The following is a 17,112-nucleotide window of genomic DNA, read 5'->3' on the forward strand; positions in this document are numbered from 1 at the left end:
TTCCCAAAAATAAAGCAGCAGAATTTTCTGAAGACCTCTTTGAATTCTGGAACAATCATATTCAACTTGGGAAAAGTATTCTGATTAATTTACCAAGTGACATTAACAAAAGGCTGTTGGCATTGACTCAGTCCCAGAAGGGGAGGAAAAACCTCTCTCTAAAAGGACTGGATTATGGTAGAAGTATGCCTGTGCTTAGGCTCTCATGACCTAATCACTTCCAAAAGGCCCCACCTCCTAATACCATCACTCAAAGATTAGGATTCAACATATGAATTTTGGGAAAACAAAAACATTCTGACCACAGCAGACCATTACCTAGACTACATAAAGAAATCTCATAGCTTAACATTTAAAACATAAAAATTCAGTCAGAATATGGATGGACAATACAGACAGACATTTTGCATAATGTTTGGCTAACAAGCACATATAAATGTATTGGAACAATTTCACTTATTGTGGTTAGCATTGAGTAATGTATAGAACCGATGAATCTCTATGCTGTATACCTGAAACAAATACAACTTTGTATATCAACTACACTTCAATAATACATGGTTAAAAAAAGAATGCCAAAAATGTTGATTTTTTTTTTTTTTTTTTTTTTTTTTAGAGAATTAGTCAGTAGAGAAATCAAATAAAATCACAAGGAAGTACCACTATACACCTAACAGAATGGCTAAAATAAAAAGTGGTAACACTAAATGCTGGTAAGAAAGCAAAGCAACTGGATATTGTTATTCATTGCTGATTGGAACATAACATGGTTCCTCACTCTGAAAAACAGCTGGGCAATTCCTTTTAAAAATGAAAGGAGCCAAAAAAAAAAAAAAAAAAGGAGAGTTACCATAACACCCAGTAATTATTCTCTTGAACATTTATCCCAGGTAAATGACAGATTATTTTCATGCAGAAACTTGTGACATGTGAAGAAAAGCAACCACCACCTGAAAAGCCTGAAAGAGAGCAGTATTATCCATGGACAGCCTAAATGAATTAAGGAAGAACACAACAGAGAAAGGAACTTAACAACAAGAATATACAGTATTTGGGGTTCTGTTAAAGATGGGCAATAATAGCCAATGGACAGAGAAAAAAGAGTGCATGGTTGCTTGTAGTTGGGGTGTTCCAAGATGTAACTCTGGGATCTCATTCAATCCCATGATTTTTAATGCCATCTAGGGATGAAGGACTTTCAAATCTACATAATGAGCTGCTGCAATCCTGTGTAATTCAAGACTTTCCAATTACCTACTGAGCAACTTCTCCATTTGGCTATTTAACAAGCATTATAAAATCAATGTATCCAATTAACATATCCAATGTATGATACTTGCACTCCCAAACTTCTTTCTCTAGTTTCTCCCTTCTGAGTGACAATATTGTTATTCACCTTAATACACAAACTTAAACCTTGAAATCATCCTTGATTTTTTTTTTTAACCTCACAGCTCACAATCCATCAGCTCAACCTGTCAGTTCTACTGAAAATCATTTCTCCCATTTAACAATTTATCCCCACCTTCAATAACCAAACTCAGTCCCAAGGTATCAGTATCCCTGACCAGGACTCAGCTGTTCACCTTTTATTCCAATTCTGTTATCACTCATTTCCCAGGGGCCACTTTATTTTCCTTATAGTTTATTCTCTAAAATAATTTGTGTGATGTCATGTTGTGCAGATAATGCTTTTGATCAAAATCCTCTAATGTCCTCATGCCACATTAGATTAACACCTTACAGAACCATACACAGACATACATGCAGACATACCTTTACAAAGATCCCCAAGTCATTGTTAGAATCTTCTTTATCTACCTCTTCAAAAAAATCTCTCCTACATGCTATAGCTACAGCTACAACAGTTTCTATTTCTCCCCTGAAAACTCCAAGCTTATTTCTACCCCAGAGCTTTTATACTTGCTGCATTCTAGAATGAAGAATCTGTCACAGATTAAGTTTTTGTTTAAATGTCACCTCTGCAGAGAAGATATTAGTGACTTATAAAAGAAACATGTGGCCTTTTGCACACATCCCTCACTATTAATTCTGATCTGTTTTCCCTCATAACACTGACCATTACATGAAGTCTTCTTTGTTTCTTTATTTTATTCGGTTAGCACAAGAATTTAAGTTCTGTAAGTCAGGTCCATGTAACCCCAGTAATAAAAACAGTGACGAGCACATAGTGAGTAATCAGTAAATATATTTTGAATGAATATATAAATGAAAAATCTACCTTAACAAAAAAGATAAACAAAATATTCCAATATTTTGAATATAAATAAATTTCATAAATTTATTTCATAATTTATTTCAAAACTATTCATAAATGAATATTTTGAATATGAATAAAGAAAATGCAGAGACTAAAATGTAAAACTTATAGATATGTAAATTACAGAATATCATGCCATAATACTACGGGTCAATGTAAACTAAATTTTTAAAAAGGCAATTTTATGTTGGGAAAATAACAGCTACAATGAATGCTCATCCTTATTTTAAAAATGTAATTCACATATTTTAGCCCCTACCTCACGCCAAATCTGTGCCAAATTTAGTATAGATTAAGGAAAAAAAGCAATCAATATTGAAGTCTCCACTTGATTAATTTGCTATCATCTTTAGTAATTCTCTAAAATCCATCCATTTTTCACACTTGCCAAACTGGTAATTGAAAAGAGATAGAGTAGGAACAACCCACACAAATCTCACTTATTTTTTATGGTGGCACTCATTAATGAGATTTCTTGGGAGACTCACTATTGCTTTTGAATATTCCAAACCAATACAAGTGTTATGTTCATTGTTAAATATGTGTAAAACAAATATAAAATCAAATTCTTGAGAAATAATCTTGGAACATTACCGAGATATATCTTGTATAAAACACAGTGAAATTAGATCAGAATTCATTTCTTGTGTGGTTCTATATCTCCTCTAGTCTAAATGACAGATATTACACTTGAAATTTCAAAAAATCATTAGCCAGACTGAACTCTCCAGTAGTCCATAAAGTTTCCTCATTGCTTTTTAGTTTATACATAGTAGTAAGGACAAATACCTTCATGGCTCTTTGAGGAACATTAGGGGAAGATTCAAAGGGTATTTATATATTTTTAGATATATGATTTTTGTACATGGAAAGGATCACCCACAGGTGTTTTAATTTTAATGATCACTTATTCAATTCAAATATCAAATAAATAAAATGTTGAAAATTTCAATATAGTCTACATTTAATATAATTTTTTGTAACACTTTTTAATGATTTTTCTGAAGTTTTAATTTGCAAAGTAAAGATGAAAACTCTTTTAAATTATTATTATACTTACACCAAAAACTGTTATAAAAATACCAAGATTATTTAATAAGACTATATTTATTTTGTATCTACCTGGGGTTATTGCTTTGCTCCTAGCAGTCTTGGTGTAATCCTTTGGAATTAACAGGAAAAAAAAAAAAAACCACCTTACCATCTCATAGCTAGGCAACATTACCTGATCATGGTTGTCTTCTAACTAATTCTTGATAATGGCAAAGGTCTGGTAAATTCTCATAGGTTATATAAGTCTTGATCACTGGATATGTCTCAGCATCAATTTAACAAATGGAAAGTATATGCTCTATCAAAAAGAATTTTTAAGTCTACATCTGGTGATTTTTATTTTGTATTAGCTTAGACAACTCAACTAAGACACTAGCTGGCTTTCTGTAATTTTCATTTTTTGGAAATGCATCATCAATTATCTACAGTCAAGTAGCTCTATATTTTAGGTCACTCCCTAAAATCAGCTTACTGAACCACTGTTGCTGCCTATTTAATGACTTTGTGCACTTTGTTTCTTAGCATAACTACTAGCACTAATTCTAGTGATCCCTTCAACTCACTGAGATTATGGATCTTACCTCAGTATAATTTTTTTTGGCTATAATTTCCTGTGTACTAAAAACTAGGAAGTTTTTTTTTTTTTCAAGATTACTGTGACATTCTCATTAATTTGTTCCTTATGCCATGGACCTTGTTAGGTAAAATCTGGAGTAGGTAGGTATCATTTTGATTTCTTGATATCTTTGAGTTAACGTCTCTTCAGGTAAAGTATTTCCTATTACTTTTGTGTTTCATGCCAGGAGTCAACATTTGATTCACAGTTTTATTAACCACACCATAAAACAATTAGAACCACAGCTGGTTACCCAAATTTACACAATAAATGTACTTTGAATATGATTCAACAGTATGTTTCATTTTTCTACTCCCAAAAAGTCACATCTACACATTTCTCAAAAATATTAATGAATTCCTTCTTTTCATCAATTTATCCCCAGAAATGTATTTATTAAATACTTAGTGACTGAGATGAGAAAGATGAGAAAAAAAAATCTTGAAATATGTTGGAAATTTTAGTTTTCTCCTTCTGAAGATTCTCAGTTTTCTTAAGGATGTAAATCGCAATAGAAAGCATTATCAGAGAGGTTTAGAGGTCCAAATTTTTTCAAATCCTTCAAAACTTCTCAGATATTCTTATTTCAAATGTTGAGATTTCCCCCTTACTGGAAACTGTCTTTACTTCCACATAGAAATCTAGAAATAATGATAATCCAAATGGTATGGCATTACGTCAGACAGAATTATTTTCTAAATTTTATAAGGCTTATTTATATTTCTAACCAATGACTCATTCAGATTCAATTTTAAATATATGGCTTCAGTAAAGAGTTATAAAATGTGAGCTTCTTTACAAATACTAAATTGAGGCACACAAAACTGAGAATAGCAAAAAAGAATTTTTAAAATAATAATTGGACTATAATTGAAATTGATAGGTACAGAGTCAACTTCAGAATGACATAAGAAGTTGCCTTAAAGAAGGGTTTTATTGGGCGCCTGGGTGGCTCAGTGGGTTAAGCCACTGCCTTCGGCTCAGGTCACGATCTCGGGGTCCTGGGATCGAGTCCCGAATCAGGTTCTCTGCTCAGCGGGGAGCCTGCGTCCCCCTCTCTCTCTCTGCCTGCGTCTCTGCCTACTTGTGATCTCTGCCTGTCAAATAAATAAATAAATAAAATCTTTTAAAAAAAGAAGGGTTTTATTCATTTGCTTGATAATGTAGAAAGGTTCTTTGACATTCTACTCCTACTTCTATTCTTATTTTCTCATTACATTCTTATTTTTTGGTATGGTATACTGTTTCAGAATACTTAAGGGAAGAGTAACACATTCATAGGCAGCTATTTCAGTGCTTGAAGTAAAAAAAAATTTTTTTTAAATCAGGCTATAAAATATAATACTACTACTTTGCACTCTGGACTTTAACATTTATTAAACCAATGGAGATATTAATGGTTACTATAGTATGTATTATGAAAATATATTATTTGTATATTATACATTAACTTAAACACAAGTTAGTGTGGTAGTGGCTTGGCATATAACCTAGATGATCAAAGGTAAATAAGAATAACTGTCCTGAAAGAAGAGAAGAAATAGATTAATAGATTAGGACACTTCTACCTGAACTAGAATCCAGTGATTTTGTAAGAAAGTATGTCTCTTATATGTCAAAGCAATATTTTACTTATAATTTTGATCATATATGCTTTGATATAGGTGCAAATACTTAAATAACTGTTGAGTAAATGGAATGTTGATTTATTCCTCCATATAGATTTGGTCCTCATTATCTAAATTGATTTGTTAAAATAGCTTTTCCAGTGGTAGTAAAGAAAGGCACCAGAATACATTAGTCCTGAATGCCAGTCATTTTCCAAATATTGATAAAACATACCTTTCTACCATCAGGTAAACATTTTCTCTACATAACTTTATCTGGCAAACTCACATTGTAGTCAGAAACCATTTAAATGTGTTTTTCCTTTAACATACCTGAATCATACAAAATAACTATTTGAACTACAACTGCAACCTTTCAAAACACACTAGTTACAAATTCCATCTTGATATACGTAATTATTTCTGCTGGGAAAATGGATGAGTGATTGTTTCTATTTTTTGATATCTTGATATTTCAGCTTTAAGGCATGTGTGAATAGTGACCACCTTTAGTGTGGGGGGAATAGTGATTTTATGTATTAAATAATGGTATGATCTAAAACCAAAGTGAAATGCTTGAGACACAGTAGCATTTAGGGTTAACATTTATTGATTGGTAGGGCAATATGTACATTTGGTTAAGAAAATTCTCTTTATGGAAAATAAGGGTTCTTCTTTCCAGAATATCAGACTAGTTTGTTGTTGAAATGGGTAGAAGGAAGAGACCTTGCAATTAATGGTGATTAATTTGAAAACACATATTATTTGAAATTCAGAGATGTTAGGTATTACTTTTCAATGTTCTTGAGTAATACTAATGTGAAGTCATATTTACATAATTGTTACTTAGTTTTATTACACATTTTATGAGTTTTAACAAGTGCTGCCAAACTTGTTTTGTCAAGAGCTACATCAATAATTTTTAATCAATGCATACAACTTGACATTTTCTAAAGCTCTCAGAATTCCTATCTGTATGTGCAATACCCTTAAATATTCAAAATCCCTATTCTTTCCTTAGGCTGTTAGGTTTTACTTTATAGTTGCATATTTTTACTATACTGTTATAGTATCAATTCAAAATTATGACATTAAGAATATACTGTTAATTACAATATTATATAATTATAGTTAATAAAATTTTAAATTGATAGCCTTTACTATCTCCGTCCTCCCAGAAGGAAGAACTGATAATATTTCTGTTACACTTATGTACACATATATGTATATGATGACAATAATAGTATTAACAACAACTAAACAGCTAACAGGTACTCATCAAAGAATTTTATGTATAATTCACTTAATCTCATCATGTTGATAATAATCATTCCCAATTTACAGATGAGGCAACTGAGATGCTGAGACATAATGTAACATATTCATAATGGGTTGAATTATGTTCAAAATTTAAAAACATATGGTAAAGACCTAAACCCCAGTAACTGAGAACGTGAACTTCTTTAGAAAAAGGGTCACTGTAGAGGTAATTGGAGTGGGGTGGCTTTTAATCCAATATGACTGCTGTACTTATAATAAGAGAGGAATTTGGATGCAGACACAGTACACAGGGATAATGCCATGATGACAGAGGCAGAAATTGAAGTGATACAGCCACAAGCCAAGGAACACCAAGAATGGACAGTCATCATCAAAAGCTAGAGAGAGGCAAGGAAGAATTCTTCCTAGAGAGTAAGAGAGAACATGGATCATGGGCCTACTGACAACTTAACTTTAGACTTCCAGCTTCAAGAACAATGACCAAATAAAATTCTGTTGTTTTAAGTTATCCATTTTATAATATATTATTACAACAGTCCTAATAAATTAATACAGTGCCCAAAGTTATAGAATTAGTAAATGTTAAGAACTGTGAAGGCAGGAGGAGACAAGATGGCAGGGAAATAGGAGGAGGCACCATTTCAACCTGTACCCTAAAGTGAGCTGATTACCTACCAAAGAACTCCAATCACCCATTAAATCAGCCTGAGATCAGAATTATACACGGCTGGATCTCTACAGGAGCAGAAGATGCCAGTGGGCAGGTAAAGCGGGGTGAGAATGTCGAACTGATATCGGAAGATAAACCAAAGGGGGAGGGAGGCACCAGAGGCGACAGATTGGAAAGTAATACCTCAATACAAGAGTGCCCTTTGTCTGGGGACCAGCATTAACTTGGGGTCTGGTTGAAAACACTCAAAAAGAGCAAAGGATCGTGGGGGGATATTGTGGGAATCGCGGCAGTTAGGGACAGGGGCTTAAGTCCCAGGACCCAGGACAGCCTCCCCTGGCACTGAGCCAGAAAGAGTGTGGCGGAGAAACCAGGTCTTGGTCCCTGAGTCGCCAGCACACCCGAGAATGCGTGGGGTATGGCTCCTGTGAGGGGCTGGGAGCCTCAACAGACCGCAGAACACCATGCTGCGCAATGCTATCAGAGCCTGAGATGCGCACGCCCATACCCTCCCCTGAGAAAGGTGCCCGAAGGCCCAGCCCCATGCTCTGAGACCCTGCTCTCAGAGCCTGAGATGCGCGTGCCCCACACCCAGCAGCTCTGCAGCACCCACAGGGGAGCAGACTGAGGCTTCTCTCTGAGAGGGAGGTCAGGGTGCAGTCTGCTTTCCTCTAAACCTCCAACAACCATCCAAAGCTGTCAAGGCAAGAGAAAAACAAACAAACAAACAAAACCAAAAAAAAAAAAAAAAAACCCCGAACAAACAAACATAAAAACCTCCAGAGAACAAAAGCCTGAAAAACTGCTTTCCTCAGAGCCCACCCCCTTGAGGGGGGCGGGAGGACTTAACTCAGGGAACATCATTGACTGAAAATCCATGTGGCAGGCCCCTCCCCCAGAAAACCAACCAGGAAAGGAAAAAAAAAAAAAAAAAAAGACAACAAGCAAACAACCACCACTACCTCATAGATACAACTTTGAGTTTTAACTCGTTCCCACTATTCTGTTTTTTTTTTAATATAGATAATTTTTTAACCTATTTACCATCACAGTGAGATGTCCAATACATCAAACTCCATAATAACCTTCTAACCTGAACTTTTTGATACATACACCCGTTTTTCTTTTGCATTTCTATTTTTCTTAATTTATTTTTTAAATTTTAGTTTAGTTTAGTCTAGTTTATTCTTTTTTTATTTTTATTTTCTAATATTCATATAGAGTTAGACTTCAAGGTAACCCCCTTTCCCCAATCAATGCTACCCCTATAGGTAAACCAATTTTTAATCCCCCTTTATCTTAGGAAAGTTGAGTCCTTAAACAAAGATATCAAGATACATCCAGGAAGAATCAAAATAAACTTCCTCGCCCACACTGAGAATTTATAACCACTCTCCCAACTTTTTCTTCTGCCAATGTTTCTGTATATTTGTGTTTCTCCAGATAGTATATAAATCTTATACTTGGGGTTCTTTTTGACGAGGTTCTTCCTTTTTTTTGCATATATATATTTTTTTCTCTTGTCATATACTTTTATCAGTATTTTTGTTTGTCTGTTTTTGTTTGTATACTTCATAAATCTTACCTTGGGGCCCATTTGGGCTGAGCCTTCTCTTTTATCTTCCCTTTTTTTCCTGTCTCTCTCTCTCTCTTTCTCTCTCTCTCTTTTTTTTTCTTTTTCTTTTCTTTTTTCTCTCGTTTGGGTGGGGAATTCTGATTGCTCAGAAGCGTTCCAGGGTGTACCTTGACTGCACCACAGTTGATACATCCAGCTACATCCTTTCAGTCATCTCTCAACAAAATGACTAGGAGGAGGAATGCCCAACAGAAGAAGAATACAGAGGTTGGGCCTTCTGCAACAGAGCTAATGGCTATTGACATAGACAATATGTCGGAAAGGGAATTCAGGCTAACAATTATCCAGGCAATAGCTAGGTTGGAGAAAGCCATGGATGACCAAACGGAATTGATTATGGCAGAACTGAAAGCCACCAGGGATGATGTTCAAAATGCTCTCAATGAGTTCCAAACTAATCTAAATTCTCTAAAAGCTAAGGTAACTGAGAAGATAGAATTAGTGATCTGGAGGACAAATAGAGAGAAAGGATCAGGAGGAAGCCTGGAAGAAACAGCTTAGAAGCCACGGAAACAGAATCAGGGAAATAAATGATGCCATGAAACGTTCCAATGTCAGAATTATTGGAATCACTGAAGAGGAGGAGAAAGAAAGAAGTTTAGAAGATATAGTGGAACAAGTTGTCCATTAAAATTTTCCCAATATCACGAATGGAACCAGTGTTCATGTACTAGAGGCAGAACGGTTTCCCAACAAGATTATAGATTCTCGAAAGTCCTCAAGACACCTAATAGTAAGAATGAAGAATTATAATTGTAGGCAGACCCTCTTGAAAGCAGCCAGGACAAAGAAGCTCCTTACATACAGAGGAAAGCCCATCAGAATAATGTCAGACCTGTCCACAGAGACCTGGCAAGCCAGAAAGGGCTGGAAAGATATATTCAGGGCACTAAATGAGAAGAACATGAAACCAAGAATACTTTATCCAACAAGACTGACATTCAAAATGGATGGAGAGATAAAGAGTTTCCAAGACCAGCAAGGCTTAAAAGACTATGCAACCACCAAGCCGATACTGCAGGAAATATTAAGGGGGGGGTCCTATAAAAGAGAAAAAAATCCTAAAAATATCATTGAACAGAAATATAGAGACAATCTACAGAAAGAAAGACTCCAAAGGTAACGTAAATAAAAACGTATCTATCAATAATCATTCTCAATGTGAAAGGCCTAAATGCGCCCAACAAATGACACAGGGTTGCAGATTGGATAAAACGGCAGGACCCATCCATATGTTGTCTACAAGAGACCTGTTTTGAACCTAAACATACACCCAGACTGAAAGTGAAGGGATGGAGAAGCATCTTTCAAGCCAATGGGCCTCAAAAGAAGGCTGGGGTAGTGATTCTCATATCAGATAAATTAGATTTTAAACTAAACCTGGTGATTCACAGACCTGTACCCCTGGGGATAAAAATATATGTTTATAAAAAATAAAAAAATTAATTTAAACTAAAGACTGTAGTCAGAGATGCAGAAGGACACTACATAATTCTTAAAGTGACTATCCACCAAGATGATCTAACAATTGTAAATATCTGCGCCCCCAATATGGGAGCAGCCAATTACATAAGAAAACTATTAATCAAGATAAAGAGTCATATTGATATGAATACATTAATAGTAGGAGATCTTAACATGCCTCTCTCAGTAATAGACAGATCATCGAAGCAGAAAGTCATTAAAGAAAAAAGAGCATTGAATGACACATTGGACCAGATGGACCTCATAGATATACACAGAACATTCCACCCTAAAACAACAGAATACTTATTCTTCTCAAGTGCACATAGAACCTTCCCCAGAATAGACCACATACTGGGTCACAAATCAGGACTCAACCGATACCAAAAGACTGACAATATTCCCTACATATTCTCAGATCACAACGGTTTGAAACTGGAGCTCAATTACAAGAAAAGTTCGGAAGGAACTCAAACACCTGGAAGACCACCTTGCTTAAGAATGCTTGGATCAGCCAGGAGATCAAAGAAGAACTTAAACAATTCATGGAAACCAACAAGAATGAAGACACTTTGGTCCAAAACCTATAGGATACAGCAAAGGCGGTCCTAAGGGGGAAATACATAGCCTTCCAAGCATCCCTCAAAAAAACTGAAAAATCCAGAATACACCAGCTGTCTCTACACCTTAAAGAGCTGGAGAATCAACAACAAAGCAAACCAACTCCACACATAAGAAAGGAAATAATCAAGATTAGAGCAGAGATCCATTAGGTAGAAACCAGAGATACAGTAGAACGTATCAATGAAACTAGAAGCTGTTTTTTTGAAAGAATCAATAAGATCAATAAACCACTGGCCACACTAGTCCAAAAGAAAAGAGAGAAAGCCCAAATTCATAAAATTATGAATGAAAAGGGAGAGATCACAACTAACACCAAGGAAGTAGAAACAATCATCAGAAGTTATTATCAACAGTTATATGCCAATAAGCTAAGCAACCTAGATGAAATGGATGCATTTCTGGAAAACTATAAACTGCCAAAATTGAACCAGGAAGAAATTGACAACCTGAATAGTCCGATATCTAGTAATGAGATTGAAGCAGTGATCAAAAACCTCCCAAAAAACAAGAGCCCAGGACCTGATGGATTACCTGGGGAATTCTATCAAACTTTCAAAGAAGAAATAACACCTATTCTCCTGAAGCTGTTTCAAAAAATTGAAGCAGAAGGAAAACTTCCAGACTCTTTTTATGAAGCCAGCATTACCCTGATCCCCAAACGAGGCAAAGACCCTACCAAAAAGGAGAATTTCAGACCAATATCACTGATGAATATGGATGCTAAGATTCTCAACAAGATTCTAGCAAACAGGGTCCAATAGCACATTAAAAAGATTATCCACCATGACCAGATGGGATTCATCCCTGGGTTACAAGGATGGCTCAACATTCGCAAATCAATCAATGTGATAGAACAAATCAATAAGAGAAGAGAGAAGAATCACATGGTCCCCTCAATTGATGCAGAAAAAGCATTTGATAAAATCCAGCATCCGTTCCTGATTAAAATGCTTCAAAGTATAGGGATAGAGGGAGCATTCCTGAACTTCATCAAATCTATCTATGAAAGACCCACAGCAAATATCATCCTCAATGGGAAAAAGCTTGCAGCCTTCCCGTAGAGATCAGGAACAGGAAAAGGTTGCCCACTTTCACCACTCTTGTTCAACATAGTATTAGAAGTCCTAGCAACAGCAATCAGACGACAAAGAAAAATAAAATGTATCCAAATTGGCAATGAGGAAGTCAAACTCATTCTCTTTGCAGATGACATGATTCTTTATATGGAAAACCCAAAGACTCCACCCCCAAACTACTAGAACTCATACAGCAATTCAGTAACGTGGAAGGATAAAAAGTCAATGTATAGAAATCAGTGGCTTTCTTATACACTAACAATGAAAATACAGAAAGGGAAATTAGAGAATCGATTCCATTTACTATAGCACCAAGAACCATAAGATACCTGGGAATAAACCTAAACAAAGAGGTAAAGGATCTGTATGCGAGGAACTATGGGAAAAAATCTGTATGCGAGGAACTTCTTCAAAAAAATTGAAAAAGGCACAAAAAGATTCCATGCTCTTGGAACAGAAGAACAAACATTGTTAAAATGTTTACACTACCTAGAGCAATCTATACTTTTAACGCCATTCCGATCAAAATTCCACCGGTATTTTTCAAAGCGCTGGAGCAAATAATCCTAAAATTTGTATGGAATCAGAAGAGACCCCAAATCACTAAGGAAATGTTGAAAGACAAAAATAAAACTGGGGGCATCATGTTACCTGATTCCAAGCTTTACTACAAAGCTGTGATCACCAAGACAGCATGGTGCTGGCATAAAAACAGACACATAGACCAGTGGAACAGAGTAGAGAGCCCAGATATGGACCCTCAACTCTATGGTCAAATAATCTTTGACAAAACAGGAAAAAATATACAGTGGAAAAAAGACAGTCTCTTCAATAAATGGTGCTGGGAAAACTGAACAGCTATATGTAGAAGAATGAAATTCAACCATTCTCTTACACTGTACACAAAGATAAACTCGAAATGGATAAAAGATCTCAATGTGAGACAGGAATCCATCAGAATCGTAGAGGAGAGCATAGGCAGTAATCTCTTCGATATCAGCTACAGCAACTTCTTTCAAGATATGTCTCCAAAGGCAAAGGAAACAAAAGTGAAAATGAACTTTTGGGACTTCATCAAGATCAAAAGCTGCACAGCAAAGGAAACAGTCAACAAAACAAAGAGGCAATCCATGGATTGGGAGAAGATATTTGCAAATGACAGTACAGACAAAAGGTTGATATCCAGGATCTTTTTTTTTTTTTTAAAGATTTTATTTATTTATTTGACAGAGAGAAAGATCACAAATAGGCAGAGAGACAGACAGAGAGAGAGATGAGGAGAAGCAGGCTCCCTGCTGAGCAGAGAGCCCAATGTGGGACTCGATCCCAGGCCCCTGGGATCATGACCTGAGCCGAAGGCAGAGGCTTAACCCACTGAGCCACCCAGGCACCCCAATATCCAGGATCTTTAAAGAACTCCTCAAACTCAACACACACAAAACAGATAATCATATGAAAAAATGGGCAGAAGATATGAACAGACATTTCTCCAATGAAGACATGCAAATAAATGGCTATCAGATACATGAAAAAATGTTCATCATCACTAGCCATCAGGGAAATTCAAATTAAAACCACATTGAGATACCACCTTACACCAGTTAGAATGGCCAAAATTAGCAAGACAGGAAACAACATGTGTTGGAGAGGATGTGGAGAAAGGGGAACCCTCTTACACTGTTGGTGGGAATACAAGTTGGTGTAGCCACTTTGGAAAATAGTGTGGAGATTCCTCAAGAAATTAAAAATAGAGCTTCCCTATTACCCTGCAATTGCACTACTGGGCATTTACCCCAAAGATACAGATGTAGTGAAAAGAAGGGCCATCTGTACCCCAATGTTTATAGCAGCAATGGCCACGGTCGCCAAACTGTGGAAAGAACCAAGATGCCCTTTAACGGACGAATGGATAAGGAAGATGTGGTCCATATACACTATGGAGTATTATGCCTCCATCAGAAAGGATGAATACCCAACTTTTGTAGCAACATGGATGGGACTCGAAGAGATTAGGCTGAGTGAAATAAGTCAAGCAGAGAGAGTCAATTATCATATGGTTTCATTTATTTGTAGAGCATAACAAATAACATGGAGGACATGGGGAGATGAGGAGGAGAAGGGAGTTGAGAAAAATTGGAAATGGAGGTGAACCATGAGAGACTATGGACTCTGAAAAACAACCTGAGGGTCTTGAAGGGGCGGGGGTGGGAGGTTGGGAGAACAAGGTGGTAGGTATTAGGGAGGGCACATATTGCATGGAACACTGAGTGTGGTGCAAAAAACAATGAATACTGTTAAACTGAAAAGAGATTAAAAAAAAACTGTGAAGTCTTTAAAATTTTATTCTATTTATCAGAGAATGAGTTAGTCTAACACAAATTTATGGAGGCTGGTCAAAGATATTAAGATATTAGATTCCTAGGTCAGAAACCAAACACTTTATTAGTCATAGCATAGCAAAAATTTGAAATTCAGCATTTTTTTTTCAATTCCTCTTGTCAGAAAGTCCACTGAGAACAGCAAATATGCCTCAAGACAGATGACTACATATACATGGTTTCTATTACAAAACTATGGGAAAGTAGGTATGACAGTCTTTTTCTCTAAAAGAAGACAATATCTCTAATCTTCCAAGACAGTTTGCAAATGTGACCTTTGTTTGGAAGGGAGACACTTTCTGGGGTTATACAAAGATTTGTGGAAAAAATAGTCTCAAAGCGCTATGTCTTCAATCACAGCCTGTGAAGAAATGCAAAAGGTCTATAGAAAAATTTTCTAAACGTAAGCATCAGAGCTGGAATTTTAACCTAGGATACCTAATTCTCAAGTAGGTGCTCTAACTAATATACATTCATATGTTTATACTGATATATGGGAAAATAAAAGCAGTAAGAAATCTTTGCCTTTATCACATGCACACACACATGTTTATAATATAAATGTGTGATATATAAAAGTATATTATGCAAAATGTTTGATATATACACATATACATTTTACATATGTATACATGTATATATGTTTGTGTGTGTGTGTGTGTTTATAACCTCAACGTTGATAACTTAAAAGTGAGAAAATAATTTCCCCACAGCATCTTCAAATGGTTATCTGCTTCAAACCTTCTCCCTCTCCCTCCCTCATTTCTCTCCCTCTACTCCACTCTGTGTGTGCATGTGTCTATGTTTGTCTATCAGTATATGCACAGATCAATTTTTTAAAATAAATATAACAAAATATATATGTGATTGTTTATCTTGGAAATTAAAGCAGAAATAAAAATGACCAGTTCCTACCAATTTGAACACATCATTATCAGCAATTTTTACATGTACCTAACCCCGATATCAAACAAAGACCATAGGTTGGGCAATATGCTTGAGATATGTGTAAATGGCAAAACTAAGATTTTCATTTGATAAACAAGTCAATGAATTCATAATAGTATTAAGATTTCAACTAATGAAATGTCAAAAGTTAGTAAAAGAAAAATAACAAAAGATGTGCCAATTGATAATTTAAAACTTAATAAAATAAATGCAAATTGAATAATGTATTGTCATCTTATAATAGAGATTTTAAATCAAAATATTAATTGCTAATTTTAAAACAGAATCAAGCTTATTAATGTTTTACAGAAAATCTATCAAACTATTTAGACACATTTTTTAAGTTTCTTAAAGAATATAAATATTTTTAAAAAGAAAAATCATAAATAGTTTGAAGATGTATTTGTTTCACAAAGAATATAAATATTTTTAAAAAGAAAAATCATAAATAGTTTGAAGATGTATTTGTTTCACACTGTGACAATTCCCTATTTGACTAAGATGTTCAAAGTAAATGTAGTATTTAGTTTGATAAATACTGATTCGCCCATTAATAAAGTTTGAAATAGGGGTGCCTGGGTGGCTCAGTCGGTTAAGTAGCTGCCTTCAGTTCAGGTCACAATCCCAGAGTCCTGGGATCTAGCCCCGCAATGGCTCCCTGCTCAATGGAGAACCTGTTTTTCCCTCTCCTTCTGCTGCTCCCCCTGCTTGTGTGCTCTCTCTCTGTGTCAAATAAACAAATAAAATCCTTTTTAAAAAGCAAATAAAGTTTGGGGCCCGTGGGTGGCTCAGTGGGTTAAGCCTCTGCCTTTGGCTCGGGTCATGATCTCAGGGTCATGGGATCGAGCCTCCCATCAGGCTCTTTGCTCAGTGGGGAGCCTGCTTCCCCCTCTCTCTTGCCTGCCTCTCTGCCTCCTTGTGAGTTTTCTGTCAAATAAATAAAAAATCTTAAAAAAAAAAAAAGGAAATAAAGTTTGAAATAAGGCAAGGAAAGGTATAATTTTTCTCTTTCACTTTCTACTCAGATCTATTATATTGTTTTGTGAAATAAGCATTTTTTTTTAAAGATTTTATTTATTTGTTTGACAGAGAGAGATCACAAGTAGGTAGAAAGGCTGGCAGAGAGAGAGAGAGAGAGAGGGAAGCAGGCTCCCCGCCGAGCAGAGAACCCGATGTGGGACTCGATCCCATGACCCTGAGATCATGACCCGAGCCGAAGGCAGAGGCTTAACCCACTGAGCCACCCAGGCGCCCTGAAATAAGCATTTTAATGCGGTATGAAAGATGTTTTTAAATCATTTTAAAATTATATAATTAGGTTTTAAAACTCTAAGTCAACTCACTTAAAGTTCTTAGTAGTTGTACTGAACAGAATGAAATTGGAATACCAGACCTCTCTGACTGCAGACTCATGTTCTTAGAAAGTATAATTATCGCTATTTTTAGGTGGCAGTATACTTCAATAATGAAATAAATAA

This window comes from Mustela erminea, chromosome 15, assembly GCF_009829155.1.
Source record: "Mustela erminea isolate mMusErm1 chromosome 15, mMusErm1.Pri, whole genome shotgun sequence".
Lineage (NCBI taxonomy): Eukaryota > Metazoa > Chordata > Mammalia > Carnivora > Mustelidae > Mustela > Mustela erminea.